Below are 13134 nucleotides of genomic sequence, written 5' to 3'. Positions count from 1 at the left end.
ATTCCAATAAAAAACATCAGCCCACTGCATCCCAACAGCGTAGGTGAGGCTGTAGTGTCATCCTTTGCAGGAGTCAAGCAACCATAATTCACAGAGTCCAGGGTTGCAGTCCTCTGATAATCATCAGCTACCGTCATCCCTGCAGTTGGTAATAGCTGGTGTGATTGGTAATTTTATCTGCTGGATCTGTGGCGGGCAGAGGAAGGATTCCATGGGACAAGGGTGCTTAGCAAGCTATGTGCCACCTTGGGAGATGGGTCACATGCTCGGGGATGTCCTATGTAAAGAGAATGGAGGAACTGCATCAGGGCAATGGTTTAGGGCTGTAACTGATAGTTACCATACACTGATAAGTAGTAAATAGAATTTAAAGTAGAAGACAGACTTTATATTACACCCTCCTGTCACCTTACTTGTGCAATCTGTTGCTTTGCTTGTGAAACCTTTCAGTCCTTGAAATACAATCTGTGCGTTTTAAAATTGAACATCAAATAGGAACAAGTTATTTTATCTTAGCAATCATGGTTGTGTAATCCATAAATGTAGGCACAATGTAAGAAGATTCAGTACTCTTCATGCAGGCTTAAGGGGACTACTGAAGTCAGATTACACATCAATACATTTTACTGTGTTAATAAAGCATTTACTTTTCTTAAATGGTCAACATTTATTGGAGAGAGCAATTTAATTGAAAGTGACTTACTAGCACCATTGGGTTTAACACAGACTATGTGAGTGTAGTGATCTCCCAGGGAGGGGAGAGCTGGGAAGTTGTGTGGTTCTTTAGTTGAGTATCTTAAATATCTGCCACATTTTCTCCCATCAATAAATCTATATCTTCAGTGTGCTCTACACAGAAATTCCCCCCATAGCACCATCCAATAAGACCTGGCTGTATCATCAGGTAGCAGTGGAGGAAATTCTTCGGATCACAGCCTGTTGATACTTCAGAGAATGCCTTTTTGTGTCCTACCTGGAAAAGTTTTACTGAGTTTCATGAATTCATCTTAACAGACACGCATACTTCCAAGTATGCAATCACAAGACTCAGTAAACACTGCTCAGATAGCTCTGTCTGCTTTCATGTTAGTCTTCACAGGCAATATTAAAAACAAAACAAAACAACAAAAAAACAAAACAACAACAACAAAACCCCACAAAATTAAAGTTTTAAAGCAAATATTTTTGTTTTCTACTGCCTCACACACAGTCAAACCCAGGTACTCTTAAGACCAGCCATGAAAAGACCAAGGTGTCATTTTTCTCAGTTGGCTAATGAGGAGGCAGCACTGAGACACACATCTGCTTAGCTGACAAATTTGATGTCCCTTTTAACTTAAATTCTTTGAAGATCCAAAAAGATATATGCTGTCAACATGTCCAAGTTTAACCTAAAATACCCTCTAAACTATTTTGCTAACAATGTAGCATCTGGAACTTGCAGGCTTGTCTCCAAATCTTAAACTGCAGGAACTGAATAAACACTTTTAAATTTAGAGAGACAAAGCTATCCCTAATGGGTTAGAGTTTGCTTGTGATACATGGCAATTACAGGAAAAAAACCCCAAACAAATACAGTTAATCGGTTCAAGCACTGGAAGTAATTAGCACAGCTGAGGAAGAAATGATAGACAACTGCTAAAATACAAAGTCAATGTACCATTTTGCTGTAACTTCCCAGTGGTTTTGCTGCATAGACCCTAATTCTCCTTCTAGAGATACTCTTACATATATACTTGGATGCCATATCAATGAAAACTATTTTGTGTATTGTACACATCTACCTCCTCTCCTTGCTCCATCCAGAGGATGCCTTCTCTCCATCTCTCTCATCTCCTGTCTGCTTCTCCCTGGTGTCCATGAGTCCTTTTCCCCTGAGTGCTTGGGCAGTCAGTCACCCCTGAATCTGCAGCCTCTACTTTTTTTTTTTAAATTTTCCTGCCAGCCTTTTCCTTTGCAGGATGGCATGAAGGTTTTTTTAGGTCATACTAGCTCTTGGCTGTAGCAAGAGGATGCCAAAAGCAATAGCAGCAGAAGGCACAGAAGAGGGATGCTAAAAGGCCACCTGTCCCTGCTTTCTGCTTCCTCTCCAAGCAAGCTTGGTCATGTTTGTTGATTTAAAGCATAACATGGAAAGGTCAGTTGAGAAAAACATTACTGAGTATCTCATGACAAAAATGCTACACACACACACATACACACATATATAATATATATATATATATGTGTATGTATGTATGTATGTATGTATGTATGTATGTATGTATGTATAGTGTACCTCTAGCAGGTCTGACCTTAAAGACATCTTAGCTTGCAGGTCTATCTGGAAAGACAGCAGGGAAAGACACAAGCTACTCTGTCATGAAAAAATTCCTGGAGGCTATCAGTGCAGCTGGCAGTGATCACAGTGTAGCAAGATGAGGGACCACAGGGACAAATTGTGATGTTTAGATGAGCCACGCTGTGAAATATAGCTTCAGTGACACAGTTCCACTCTCCAAATGGATCTATACCCATTGTTAGGAGCCAGAATTAAAGGTGACATTCATCTGGTATTTCAGTTTTAATGTAACATTAATTCCAGAGATAATTTCAGATTTACCTGGTCATGCCTTCAGAGATAATGTCATAATCACTTGGTCAAAAATACTGCAATGTTTTGCACGTAGAGGAGTATCTTTATAGGAATATTAGCATCAATAAGCTCTGTAATGTGTACAGTCTGGAAGATCATTTTATTGATCTCTGTATCTGCCAGAAGCTAACACTGCAAAATTCAAACACACGCATATATAAATGCACATTTATATGTAGATGTATATATAAATATATATGCTATATGTGCCTTTGGATTTTAAATATGTGTATGTGTATATATGTGTGTGTATATATATATAAGTATACTTGTTTTAACATCAGTTTTATTTGGTTCCTTCCTCATATTCACACTATCTTTCTGCCACTTCTCTATGACAACAAAGAATCACTGATGAACTATGAAAGCTGAGAATGAGAGTCCTTAACTAACTCTGCATAATTTGGCGCAGCTTCAGGCTCTTCAGAGTGGCAAGGTCAGCCTTCCCTCCCTGCTTAATGACTCTTCGCTGGCTGACTATTTCCTGACCAAACAATTTCACTGACCAAGTGACTCCAACTGACTGTCCTTCTGTATTCTTTCTAGAAGCTCCTTCAGAAATGTCTGACATTGCCTTCTGATTCCAGCTGGGTCCTACACTCCTAGTAAACAACAAATGCAGCACACGCTCGTGGGAGCTGTTACTCATACACTTATTCAATGGGACTGCTATTTTAAAATGTGCAGCTTGACACATCTCCAGTATTCAGTTTGATTTCTCCACTGAATTTGTTCACGCTTTATCCTAAGGAGGCTCAAAACCATAGGCATACATATATTTGAGATACTCAAGTAAAGAACCACACAACTTCCCAGCTCACCTCTCCCTGGGAGATCACTACACTCACAAAATATATGTTAAGCACTATGGTGCTGGTAAAGTCACTTTCAATTAAATTGCTCTCTCAAAAAATTGTTGACCATTTAAGAAAAGTAAATGCAACAAGGGCAAACAAAATGTAGGCAAACTGTGCAGTAAATTACAGAGAAGTAATGTGAACCTATGATTGCATGTGACTGTTGTCTGCTGTCATAAGAGGAAAGAAACCTTAGATGTCTGCTGTCACACACAAATGTACTTATACTTACTAATGAAAGAGAGTCTGCTTTCCTGAGGCAGAAAAGTGGGTTATAAAAACATAATAATCAAAGTAAAGCATGTACCTCCTTCAGTATGGACTGATGGATCAACAAACCCCTCTTGACCTTTCCTCCTCTTAACTGTTTGTCCACTTTGGCAGCAATGCTCCATGGTCTTGGAAAGATGTACTTGGGATGCTCCAAAGCAGCTGGAGATTGCTGAGGCTGCAGGGCCGTAGTCAGGCCAAGGCAGCGAGTGTGGCATGGCTCAAATCCCTGGCCATGCCCGGCAGCCTTTCACAGCGGAACCCTCTGTGTGGCAGTGCATGTTTTTTGAGTTTACTGTTTTATGTAAGATTTAGTTGTAAAGGTTCAGTTCTATGTATCCCTACCTTCCCCCCCTAATTAATATTCCTTTGTCCCTCTCCTCCATCACGAGGTGTCTGCACCTGTTCCCTTCGGTTAATTGTCAGTTATCTTTCCCGCCTTGAGTTTTCCCCTCCCAGTTATCTTTAATTGGTACGAAGCACCCTTTTCCCCCTCTGTTCTCCCTAGAGATTGTACACCATTGGCTGGAGGCGGCCAACCCCACCCCCTTTTTCCCGCTTTCTCTGCTCCCCTTAAAACCCTGTGTTGATTCAAAGTCTGGGTCCAGAAAACGGCTCAGAGTTGAGTTAATAAACTCTCTGCTGCTCTATTCGCTGGATCCTCCTTTCCTTCCTCTGCCTCGCCACTTTTCCACCCCCTCTCAAGCTCCTACGGGGTGTAGCACCTGCCGGAGCTGACTGTCCCACGCGGCGTGCGGCTGGCTTCAGAGTGCGCCTTGTCCCGGTGCTTGGGCTGGCTCGGGGTGACCCCCAGTGGTTCTTTAGAGGCACCGCGGCAAAGCGTCTGGCGCCCACCGTGCGGGGCGACGGACGGACCCCCCCCACGGACGGAGTTACCGGGGCTCGGACTAGGAGCCGACCCCTCGAAAAGAACTCCTGGCCGTCACGCAGCCTCGGCGTGAGCTGCCTCTTCAGAGGACGTGCTCCCCGAGGACGGGAAGGCAGCACCCTGTATTGCACTCATACACGGTGTCTTCCCACCGCAGAGGAACCCCCGAAGACCGGCTTTTCGCACCCGCGCCGGGTTTGGTAAGTATAAAACCCCCTTTTACCGCGAGGGGGCGCTTTCGGTAAAGCAGTTCCGTGTGGGCTAAGCCCGCGGGCTGTGGTCGCGCAACCCTGGCAGCTGGGTTTTGGGGCTCTTCTTCCCGGTTTGGAAACCCCTGGTGTTTTGCGGTTTTTTTTACTTTCGGTTTTGTTTTTTTGCGATCGGAGGTAGTTTTGAAGTTCGTGCCGTGCCCCGGTGGTTTTGCGGTTGCTAGTGAGTGTGTTTTTGTTTGCCGGTTTTTAAGCACGTGGCAGTTTACTTTTTCTTTGTGATCTTTACTTTGTCTGGTCTTTGGAGTGTGCAGATTCTGCTAACTTAAAGAGAATGGGTGCGTCTCTGAGCTCTGCACAGAAAGGAGTTTATTACGTTTGTGTTTCAATGTTACAAGTTCAGAAAGTTCAGTTTTCTAAGGGTTGTTTAAAGAGATTGATTCTGTGGCTTTTCTTGCACCTTCCAAATACTTCTGAGGTGGCAGTTCGCAGCTCCCAGTTCTGGGAGGCTGCAGAGAGAAAATTAGTTCAAGCAGAAAGTTCAAAAGATAAAAAGGTACAAGATCTCATGTTTTTAATCTCGCAGCTAAAGTTCATTACAAAACAAAAAAAGGGGCAAGAAAAGCCACGGGTTAAGGAATCTACCCCAGTTCCCCCTCACCCCAGTACCAGTCCCTCTGTCCCTAAAAAAGGAATTTTGAAGAGGGCTGCTAGCCCAGACTCTCTACAAAATTCCTTGCCGTCTAGACTCAGCAGTCTTGGCCAGACTGCTGAGGATTCCTCGAGGCACCATGGCCACGTGGCTCGAGGATCTTACCTTCCCCCATCTTCCCCTACAGTTAAGCCCAGAGTTAAGTTTGCTTTGAGTGAGTCACAGGCTCCACAAAATGGTGCCTGTGATCCACAAAATGGCGGCAGTCGATCTTCAGGGTCGACATCTTCTTCTTCTCCCCTGAATCCTTTCTCTCCTACCCCCCCTCCCCTTCATTCCAACCCCTTCTATCCCCCCTCCCCTCACTACCCACCCAACCCCTTTCTTTCCCCAACTCCTCCCACAACCCCTCCCCTTCTCCAAAAGTTCTCGCCCTCTCGTCCCGCCCCTGTTCCTCCCCCTACTCCTCCTACTACTCCTCCCACCTCCTGGCAAGCCCCTCCCACTCATCCCGCCTCAACTCCTCCCACTACCCCTCCCATTTCCCACAGCGCTCCACCCCATTCTCGCTCCGCCCATCACTCCACCCCTAGGGCGGAGCCGGCTGCATCTCCCCGCCCTGGAAGGAGGCCATCTTGGCAGCAAAATTCCCACGCTTTTTCTTCTGGTTCCCACAATTCGGAACCAGTAGATAATAGTGATGGGAATAAGGAAGTACACCTCTCTGCAGCGCCAGTCACCTACAGAAAGACACGGGGGGGTGACATTCAAAAAGCTAATTGGCAACCTTTTTCCCAAAACATAATTAGAGAGCTCTGCAAGGCGCACAAAGAATTTGGCAGAGAGAGCCAGTATTTCCGTGGCCTCCTAACCGCAGATTTGGCAGGGGTCACAGTGATCCCTGCAGATCTGCGACAGCTCTTTACTTGTTTGATGAGTGGCACAGAGTTCACACTCTGGGAAGCTGCCTTCAAACAAGCACTGCGGGAAGCCATGCCAACGTTGCCGTTCCCGGCAATTGATGAACAGGGGAATCCCCTCTCTGTGGAGTTACTCAGCGGGGAGGGCTCCTTCAGTTCCCCTGACGCGCAGATCCTTTTACGCCCTCCTTCAGTTCTACCCACAATTAAGGACATTGCCTGCAAGGCCTTTTTCACCTTACAGCCACACGCACCCTTACCACCCTTCACTACCATCAAGCAGGGGCCATCTGAACCTTTCATAGACTTTGTAGAAAAGCTTTCCAGGGCACTTGAAGTGCAGATTCCAGATGAGAGCGCGCGGGAAAAGATTAGGGATAATCTGGTGTTTGTCAATGCTAACTATTTGTGTAAGCAGGCCATCCTTAGCCTTCCGTTAGACCCTCCACGCACTCTCCAGAGTATGCTACAAGTCTGTCAAGTGAAGGTCCCGTTCCTCGCGCAGCAGAGTCACCCTGCTCCTGCTCCACCTACTATTCCCGTGAGGACCGTGCGTGTGGCAGAGCATCCCAACCAACGAACTCAGGCACAAAACTACCCAGCTCGGCGCGGAAGCTATTTCCTCTGCAAGGAAGAGGGACATTTCGCGCACGAGTGTCCAAAGAAGCCGAGAGGGAAGAGGAATGCTACACCACCGGGAACGCCACAGCCTTCCCGCAACGAACCAAAAAACTAAAGGGGGAGTGCGGGTCCACCCGGCGTGAAGACCCCAACAGGGTGGACCACAGAGGGGGAGATGTTTTTGGAGGTCGTTGGACTGACACAAATATACCGGACTGGACACTTTTGAATCCTGCTTGAGACTCAGCCGAACCTGTTTTAACCACTTCTTCTCTCTTCAAACCTTACAGGTTACACCTCACGAGGAGCCTCCACCTACGGGACAGGGATTGGCATCAGGTCACCTTAAATCCAAAGGAGCTGAAAGACTGGCCACTGGCGAAGGAAGGTAAGTTCATCGTCGTCGGTGACTGTAAACACACTCCGCAGGAGATTGAGGTTCTCCCTGGGACAATTTATAACAATCCCAGGGCCCTCATGATCTGGCTGCGCACGACTCATCCCCCGACATTTGTCCCGAAAGGACAAATTGTTGCGCAGGCTATTCCATACGGAGATCCAAGCCACTACTCCTTCTCCGTGGGTACTGTGCAACACATTACCACACAAAAGCCCATAATATGGTGCAAAATGACCATACGGGATGAGTCAGTCCACACACCACTGCTTTTTGACACAGGGGCATATGTGACATTAGTCCCCATTAAGGACTGGCCATCACATTGGGCGTTAGAGGACGTGCCTGCAAGTATCCATGGTGTAGGGGGGTTTAAATCGGCTAAACAATCGAAAAGCGTGGTTAAATTCGAGGGACTGAAAGGACAATTGGCTTGTACACGTCCTTTTGTTTTGGATTATGAACGGCCCTTGTTTGGAAGGGATCTCATGTCTCAGTGGGGGGTCACAATTTGCATTCCAGACCCCCCACAGGATTTTTCCATAGTGGTCACTGAGAAGCGCCCGGCCCAAAAGCTGAATTGGAAAACAGATGAGCCAGTATGGGTCGAACAGTGGCCGCTGTCGAAAGATAAATTAAAGGCGCTTGAGGAGCTCGTGGAGGAGCAGTTACGTAAAGGGCACATAGTTGAGACCAGCTCCCCATGGAACTCGCCAGTTTTTGTCATTCGTAAGAGTGACAAAAAACGATGGCGCCTCCTTCACGATCTCCGACAAATTAATAACGTGATAGAACACATGGGGTCCCTACAACCAGGAATGCCGTCCCCCACCATGCTGCCCCAAAATTGGAATTTGGCTGTGATTGATATTAAGGATTGTTTCTTCCAAATTCCACTACACCCGGACGACGCACCACGTTTCGCCTTCTCGGTTCCCTCCATCAACCGAGCGGCCCCAAGGAAGAGATATCACTGGAGAGTTCTCCCTCAGGGAATGAAGGCCTCTCCAGTGATGTGTCAGCAGTTTGTCTCTTCCTTGCTGCACCCTGTGCACGCAGCCGCGGAGGGGGTTATCATCCATCATTACATGGATGACATCCTCGTTTGCGCGCCGACAGATGAACTGTCACGAACGCTTGACCTGGTAACAAGTTCGTTAGTTGCTGCAGGGTTCGAGCTGCAAGAAGACAAGATTCAAAAGATGCCGCCTTGGAAGTACCTGGGCCTGGAAATCGGAAAGAGGACCATTGTTCCTCAGAAATTGGACATTCGGACAGACGTCCGTACCCTTGCCGATGCCCATCAGCTCTGCGGTGCTTTGAATTGGGTAAGGCCCTGGCTAGGTCTGACCACCGAGGATCTGGCACCCCTTTTCGATTTGTTGAAAGGGGGAGAGGAGCTTAGTTCTCCCAGGGTACTTACTGCAGAGGCAAAAGCAGCGTTGGAGAAAGTCCAAGAGGCAATGTCATCAAGGCAAGCACACAGGTGTGATCCCAAGCTTCCCTTTAGATTCATCATAATGGGTAAGCTGCCACACCTCTATGGGATCATCTTTCAATGGGACTCAGAGACATCACACAATTCTAAGGGCCAAGGCAGGGGAGATCCCCTTCTCATCATAGAGTGGGTCTTTCTCAGCCACCATTGGACCAAGAGGATGACACAGCCGCAGGAGCTCATGGCTGAGCTGATCCGCAAAGCGAGAACGCGGATGCGGGATCTGGCCGGTTGTGACTTCGAGTGCATTCACATACCAATTAGCTTGTCAACGGGCCAATTAACCAAAATTATGTTAGAACACCTGCTTCAAGAAAATGAAGCATTGCAATTTGCTCTAGATTCCTTCACGGGTCAAATTTCAATTCATCGGCAGGCCCACAAATTATTTAATTCGGAGGTGACTTTTAAATTGGCATTAAAAAGTGTCTGGAGCAAGAGACCCCTTGATGCTCTGACCGTTTTTACCGACGCGTCCGGGGCTTCTCACAAGTCGGTAATGACTTGGGAGGATCCCAAAACTCGGCAGTGGGATGCAGATATTGAAATTGTTGAGGGTTCTCCTCAGATTGCCGAGTTGGCCGCTGTCGTCAGAGCCTTTGAGAGGTTCCCCGGACCCTTCAATTTAGTTACCGACTCCGCATACGTTGCGGGGGTGGTATCTAGAGCTGATCAGGCCATTTTGCAACAGGTGTCTAACACAGCTCCATATGAGCAGCTCTCGAAGCTAGTCAAGCTTGTATCCCACCGAGAGCATCCTTTCTATGTGATGCATACGAGGTCACATACTGATTTGCCTGGGTTCGTTGCCAAGGGAAACAGAAGGGCTGATGCCCTTGCTGCCCCAGTGGCAGTAACCCCCTTGCCTGATGTTTTTGAGCAGGCAAAACTCAGCCATCAGCTATTCCATCAGAATGCGCCTAGTCTTGCTCGACGCTTTCACCTCACACGTCAGCAGGCTAAGGCGATTGTCGGCTCGTGCCCATCCTGTCAGTCCCATGCAGTGCCGACATTGCATGCCGGAGTCAACCCCAGAGGGTTAGAGAGCTGTGAGCTCTGGCAAATGGACGTCACCCACGTTACATCATTTGGAAAGCTTAAATACGTCCATGTTTCAGTGGACACTTTCTCCGGTGCTGTCTATGCCTCTGCGCACGCAGGGGAGAGAGCCCATCATGTGATTCAGCACTTGCTCCAGGCTTTCTCATTCATGGGCATCCCCAAGGGGATCAAAACTGACAACGCCCGGTGTACAAATCCAGGGAACTTGCAGATTTCCTGCAGCAATGGGGAGTGGAACATAAGACAGGCATCCCTCACTCCCCCACAGGCCAGGCGATCGTGGAGAGGACCCACCAGAACATCAAGCGGGTTCTCCAACAACAGCAGCAGGTTTTAAAGAATGAAATACCTTCCGTCAGGTTGGCCAGGGCTTTGTACATGATCAATTTTCTCAATTGCTCCTTTGAAAATCCCAATCCGCCCATCGTTAGGCACTTCCAGTGTAACTCAGACTGGAAGGCGGAACGCCACCCGCCTGTCCTGGTGAGGTCTCCTGACTCTGGCAAAGTTGAGGGTCCCTTTGCCCTAGCGACGTGGGGGCGTGGGTACGCCTGCGTCCTCACTGATGGGGGGCTAAAGTGGATCCCAGCTAAATGGGTTAAGCCCTTTGTCCAGAAACGAAGAGAGAGGGAAGGAAAGGTCTCGCAGGTAGCTTCAGCAGCATTGCGCCGTCGGAGAAAGTGCTCCAGGACACCCCCATTTGAGACAATATGGGAATGGGAGAACGACTCCCCCTCTACTTATTTCATGAACCCTCATGATTTGTGTTTTTAAGTTTGTTTTGTAGGTCCTACCCATCCCAAGCCAACATGCAGACCATCCACCTCATCATCGTGATCACTAGCCTCCTGACAACCAGTCAAGCCTGGCTTGTGCCACAGCCCGATGCGAATGTGTGGACCACGCTGGCGCGGTCCTTAGACCAGGATCACATCTGCCTCAACCAGGCCAGTGCCTCGGACCCGATCTCCTCCTGCCTCGTGGGGATCCCTTTTCAAAAACATGAATTGCCCGAGAAGCTGCTTTATTATGCCCGCCGTTTAGATAATATCAAGCCCCGTGTGAGTCCTTTTATTAGTTGGAGGAAATTCTTTTTTCCGTTTAGAAAATTCAAAAGATGAACCCCAGGAGCTGGAACTCCTTGGTTCAGCCAAAGCCCGGTTTTGCATCCACTTCACCAATGAGGCAAATGCCCTTAACCCCAAGACAAAAAATGTAGTTCAGTCAAATTCCCTATATCACGCCAGATCGTGGTGTCAGGGAATGGAGCACTCCCCCCTCAAGTTTACAATAACCCCCAAAAATTGCCAAAAGGTGTTTTTTTGATTTGCGGGACCCATGCTTGGGCAGGCATCCCCTCTCACCTTTCAGGAGGTCCGTGCACCTTAGGGAAATTGGGACTGTTTTCACCTAACAAAACCCAAATTATGGATTGGAAGCAAAAGAAAAACGGTGCACATAAATCGGCTATTTCTAAAAGAGATTTGAAGAATTTGGACCCAAACTGCGATTCGGAAATTGTACATTGGAGTAAGTCTAAAGGAGTCGCAGTTACTATATTTGCCCCCTGGGTTTCAATTGCCAAGAATATGGGGGAATTGGCACCCTTAGGGCAAACAGTCAAAGTTGACTTCCAAGGCCCTATATAACCTCCTGCAAGATGAGGATTTAACGAGGCAGGCCACCCTCCAAAATCGGGCGGCCATAGATTACCTCTTGCTCCTCCACGGGCATACCTGTGAGGAGTTCGAGGGTCTATGTTGTTTTAACTTGTCGAGCCGGGCTGAGGACACTAAGCAGATCTTGCGACAGATGCAAGATACGGTCGGGCAGATAAAAAAAGAAACATCAGACTGATTAACTAACATCTTCAGTGGCTGGGGGCTCTCTGGGTGGTTAGGATCCATCTTAAGGACCATTTTGTTATTTATGTTCATCATTTTATTAATCCTGGTGGCCTTCAGACTAATTAGAAAGATGATGTTTAAATTGATTTCCAGTGCCACTTCTTCCCCCTCTCCAGAAGTTAATTTCACAGCGGTGTCAGATGACCCTGAAGAAATGGACTTAGAAGGCTCCGAAGGCTATCCGGAGTCCGAATACCTTCCTGACCCACCGCAGCCTTTTTCATCTTAATTAAAAGGGGGAGATGTGGCAGTGCATGTTTTTTGAGTTTACTGTTTTATGTAAGATTTAGTTGTAAAGGTTCAGTTCTATGTATCCCTACCTTCCCCCCCTAATTAATATTCCTTTGTCCCTCTCCTCCATCATGAGGTGTCTGCACCTGTTCCCTTCGGTTAATTGTCAGTTATCTTTCCCACCTTGAGTTTTCCCCTCCCAGTTATCTTTAATTGGTACGAAGCACCCTTTTCCCCCTCTGTTCTCCCTAGAGATTGTACACCATTGGCTGGAGGCGGCCAACCCCACCCCCTTTTTCCCGCTTTCTCTGCTCCCCTTAAAACCCTGTGTTGATTCAAAGTCTGGGTCCAGAAAACGGCTCAGAGTTGCGTTAATAAACTCTCTGCTGCTCTGTTCGCTGGATCCTCCTTTCCTTCCTCTGCCTTGCCGCTTTTCCACCCCCTCTCAAGCTCCTACGGAGTGTAGCACCTGCTGGAGCTGACTGTCCTGCGCAGCGCGCGGCTGGCTTCGGAGTGTGCCTTGTCCCGGTGCTTGGGCTGGCTCGGGGCGACCCCCAGTGGTTCTTTAGAGGCACCGCGGCACCTCTGGAAGTGGGATGGGGCAGGCCCGGGCTTGTGGGCTTCTAGCCCCTTGTTATGATCTGCTGATTAAAATGATCAGAAATGCCTCTGGCCAAATGAAGGTGCAGAGGACATGGCATGCCCAAGCCAATAGGATGGGTTTTCCTGAAGAGTAAATGAGAGAGAAGGACAGAAAGAGAAAAAGAGTGATGAAGGCAGATGAAGCAGAAAACCTCAGTGCCCTGTGGATCCCAGGGGCATCCCATTGATGCTGTGCACCAGATCTTCTTGGTGGTGAGGGTCCCCCTAAAACCAAGAGTTGAGTGTCTTGATCAACATTTGGGCCAGGTGTGAACGCCCAGGTACCTCCCATGGCAGGGCCAAGTTTGACAGAGTCTCTTGCAACAGCCTCTGGATCGGTTGCA

At 47.8% G+C, this 13134-nt stretch overlaps 1 long non-coding RNA gene across 1 annotated transcript; it reads left to right on the top strand.

Annotated features, from left to right (window-relative positions):
• Positions 1–3830: 3830 nt before the first annotated feature.
• On the top strand, positions 3831–12525 carry LOC134562826 (uncharacterized). The gene is made up of 3 exons (XR_010083270.1): positions 3831–4851; positions 7344–7441; positions 10786–12525. It is a non-coding gene; the product is annotated as an uncharacterized LOC134562826 (long non-coding RNA).
• Positions 12526–13134: the final 609 nt, after the last annotated feature.

This window comes from Prinia subflava, chromosome 1, assembly GCF_021018805.1.
Source record: "Prinia subflava isolate CZ2003 ecotype Zambia chromosome 1, Cam_Psub_1.2, whole genome shotgun sequence".
Taxonomy (NCBI): domain Eukaryota; kingdom Metazoa; phylum Chordata; class Aves; order Passeriformes; family Cisticolidae; genus Prinia; species Prinia subflava.
Note: the sequence above shows the minus strand (reverse complement) of the source record. Positions and strands in the feature narration are given on the sequence as shown.